At 32.0% G+C, this 4,491-nt stretch overlaps 1 protein-coding gene across 2 annotated transcripts in view; it reads left to right on the top strand.

Annotated features, from left to right (window-relative positions):
- The first annotated feature begins 238 nt into the window (after window positions 1-238).
- Window positions 239-4,491, top strand: part of LOC106874741 (C-terminal-binding protein) — a 185,466-nt gene continuing 181,213 nt past the window's right edge. Inside the window, exon 1 of one of the 2 annotated variants that reach the window (XM_014922579.2) lies at window positions 239-737. The gene's annotated coding sequence lies outside the window, so the exon portion shown is untranslated. The remainder of the gene's footprint in view (window positions 738-4,491) is intronic. The other variant, XM_014922582.2, reaches the window with a different exon arrangement.

Here is a 4,491-nt window from a genome sequence, read left to right as displayed (position 1 = left end):
AGGTATATGTATGTTTGCTGTTGTTGTTGTTGTTGTTCAATCTTGGTGATTTATGTTATTAAGATCAGAAAAGCCTTGTCCATTGCCAAATTTTTACCCCCCATGACATTACATATTTTAAGCTCTGGTTTTCTGTTCAGTGTCTGTGTTTGTTTTAGGCATTGCAGATAATACTTATATATTATATATATATATATAGAAATATATAGGATTATATAGCTTTGTTTATTGAAGCAAGGAAAAATTTATATATATATATAATACATATATATATATATGTATATACATATATATGTATAGATAGATATATGTGTATATCATATATTGTATATTTATATACGGAGTGAAAGGAATGAATTTTTTCGTCTGAAAAGGAATTTATTTAATTTCAAATTTGAAAAAAAAAATAACAACCAAAAAAAAAAAAGGAATTTAATTGTTTCTGTAACAGAAAAGAAAAAAAAAATACAACAAAATACCCCCTCCACCGCAAAAATCCATACTCCCCCCCCCAACCAATTAACCAATCTGTGGAAGAAGCGTGAAAATAGAGGAAACTATAACAAAAACCACTTGAGAGAGAAAGAGGGAGAGAGAGAAAGCGAGTGAGTGAGAAAGAAAGAGAACGAAAGAGAGAGGGAGGGAGAAAGAAAGAGAGGGAGAGATAATTATTAAAAGTCGACCGCTGACGGAGGATATATTTTTACCCCTGCTTTTAAATTATCGGTTTTATCAAGGTATATATATTTATTATTATCTATCCATTTATTTATGTGTATCGTTTTATATCGTGTATATATATATATAGTTATACTTATATATATATATATCGAATTATGTGTGTTTTCAAGTTCGGTTTGGCCATGAAGGCTAAGCCAATGCTGGAGCACTTGCCGTTGAAATCTATCTATATATATGTGCAATATTTATATGTATTTATATTTTCGTATTTTGCTTACTACTGTATCATTCTTTGCAACCCGTTATTATTATATGAAATATGTAACACACACACACATAGATTTCTTAAATATGATTTATTAATTGCTGTTGGTGTTGCCTAGTTCTGTTCCTGTTTTTATTCTTTTAAATATTCCCCACTGCTTATGTTTAAGTATGTAAATGTCTAAGCTCTATTATATATTGTTTTTTGTATATCTGGATGCACATTTACACTGTAAATGTATATAATATACGCATCTATATAATCCACACACACACACATATATACATCTAGTATACATCTTTAATTAAGAGTCTTTTGTAGGCAAATGTTTCTCTGTACATACACGTGTAAATGTATATATATATATATGTGTGTGTGTGTGTGTGTGTGTGTAAGTATATATAATATAAGTATAGAAAAGAAATGTTTATGTATTGATGTGTGTGTGTATTTCCACGTATATGTGTGTACATGTATGTGTAGTGATTGTGAGTGCGCGTCGGGTCCCCCCCTCTTTTTCCTATTATCTCTTTTGCAGCTCTCCCGCTCCAAATATTTTAATTTTTTTATTCGCCCTCCCCACTTTCCTACCTTTCCACATTACTAAATCTTTTTACTCCATCTTCATAGAGAATTAAAAATAAATATTCCAGTCTCTTCAACCATTTAAATTTAAATTCCAAGCACACACACACACACACACATTTATATTTTGTCAAGATGACAGCGACGGTCGTATTTGATTATATTATACTATAAAGAAACATCGACGGTGCCCGCCATCGCTTTTCTTATTAGATTCAATCTCATGTGTAAATCAATCGCTCTTAACTTGATTATCTCGAATCTTCATATATATATATACATATATAAATATGTATATATATATATGATGTAGTGTGTATAATCTATGTGTTTATGAAGCACAACTTTATAGTTTACAGGGTTAAAATTAATACGGCGCCAACTAGGGGCAAAATTAAACCATCCGATTACAGGAGTGAAACTTAATATATAAAACATAGATTCATATATCTTTATACTATTATAATACTAAGGCTGCTTTGTATATAATGAATTAGGTGTCGAATGGGAACAAAAAATTATTTGATATCGTCTAATGTATTTAATTAATTGTTAAATCACCTTTCTATTTGTTCTTTCCCTTTTGCTTTCTTTGTGCTTTGATCTCTCTCTCTCTCTATATATATATATACATATATATATATATATATATATATACATATATATATCTTTGTGTGTGTATGTAAATGTGTTCCGATCAGTCACATCTGTGCAAACGGAAGATTTTCGTTATGATTTCATTGTGATCAGATGCGTTTTAGACAAATATCTAAAGCGATATGAATATGTGTATGCATTATGTATAATGTTTTGCGTGGAGACGGTGCCCCAGCATGGCCGTAGTACAGTAACTAGGATCCCACTAAAAGATATGTGTGTTTATATAGTCTAAACTTCAGTGTTTGGATGTATCGATCAAAATATACTATACTAAAGGAATCAACTACTAAATAGCGAATTAGTTTATATATATATATATATATATATATATATATATATATATAATGACCTTAGTTGTTGATGATGGTGATGGTTGGCATTGCTAGTGTTGATGTTCATCCCTAGTCTGGTCTAAACACGTTCGAGCCGAAACATTCCCGTCTTATTCACCTGGGGCTACGATATTCTGTGTGCCCTTCCTGTTTTTCTTTTCCTCCAGTTTATGATAGTAGTTCGTAGTTTTTTTTATGTAAATTAGGCTGCTATTTCGAGCATGAGGTACGACCTTGTTGAGACTTAAGTCTCGCTAGTGGGGCAAAAAGGAGGTGGCGGTGATGATGATGATGATGACGGTGGTGGTGGTGGTTGTGATGTTGATCATCATAATGGCTCTTTAAATCGCAACGGTAGCGATTCTTTCTATGCTGGTGGTGGTGGTGGTATAGTATGGTAAGCGTGGTGATAGCAAGATGTAGAAAGAGAGAATGGAGAGGGGGGGTAATCACCAAGGCTGACGGCGGCTAAATGCACTTCCATTCCACAGTCTTTTACTTCCTATCACTCCATTTCCACTCTTCGCCATTCAAATTAATCTAACTGGGAGAGTTTTCCAACTTAAAACATGCAGTTAGTCTTTTTCGACTTCATATATATACTCATGTATATCTACATACGCTCTCTCTGTCTTTCTCAGACATACATACATACGCATACATATGTAGATTTCTCTTCTCTGTTGTGGACGTTCCTTTTCTAAGTTTCATCGATCATTTAAAAATCTACAACAAAGTAATAATATAAGTTGTACATAAGCGTGTATGTATATTATATATCCCAAATTATTCACTCTTTAAAAGCGCACGAAAGACACATAAACACATTGTGATAATAATCACACGCAAGAAATACACAAACAGGCACTTGCATATATACACATATGTACACACACATATATATAACACACGTACACGCATGTATACTTGTGTATATATATATATAAAAAAAAATAAAGCGATCGACAGCGCGAAATGAAAATAAGTAGGAAAGTGGTGAATCCTTCAGTGCCATGGCATGCTATGCTAAATAAACCAAACACACAATACAGCTAAGCTTAGATCATCAGCTTCAGCGCCATCCAGCAGGCACGGTGGCCAATTTAAGAGCGATTCCACTGTGCCATTATTATATTCATTATAAAAGAGCGAAAGCCAAGTGAGCCAAACACTATATGAAAGAAAGCAAAGCATTGTTGGTTGGTTGCCGTACTGATATGGTGGCTGGCAGTGGTGATACACACGCGCACACATAAGTACATATACACAGATCATATATCTATATATGTGTATATATATATATATATATATATATATATATATTTATAAGCGACTGCGTTATATTGGATTAATGTGTTTATATATATATATATATATATATATATGTAAATCTCCATAAACACACGTGTGTGTTTATACATGTGTGGTATATATATATATATGTATGTGTGAGTATAAAGCTGGCTAGAAATTTTACCATGTGTAGTTTTGCCTTGTCCGATTCAAACGGATCTCGTTTTTAAAAATCCTTTATTCACTCTGCGCCTGCAGTTTAGGCTCGAAGCCTACCAATGATAGTATTTCTTATCCCTAATTTAACAATAATTCAAATTTAAATCTAATTTAATGCATTAAAAAAAAATCCTGTTTCCACTTGTTATATGTAATTCGAAATTCATAACAGTTCAGTGTGTGTGTGTTTTATTTTCCGTTTTAATATACAATAGAAATATATATTTTTTATTTTCAAAATTTCTGTGTGTGTAAGTCTAAAAGACAAAGGATTGGAAAGTGCGAGAAAAATATGGTAGTTATATTTTCAACTGATGTCGGAATTAAAAGGAAAAAAAGAAAAACTATGTCAACGAACGAACATGTTCGTCTGAACGAACAAGGAATCTACTAAATATCCTGCAATCTTCATATTAGCGACAACAAATATATCTTTTACATGTTAGTGTCAATCAT

This window comes from Octopus bimaculoides, chromosome 14, assembly GCF_001194135.2.
Source record: "Octopus bimaculoides isolate UCB-OBI-ISO-001 chromosome 14, ASM119413v2, whole genome shotgun sequence".
Lineage (NCBI taxonomy): Eukaryota > Metazoa > Mollusca > Cephalopoda > Octopoda > Octopodidae > Octopus > Octopus bimaculoides.
This window is presented reverse-complemented; position numbering and strand designations above follow the sequence as displayed.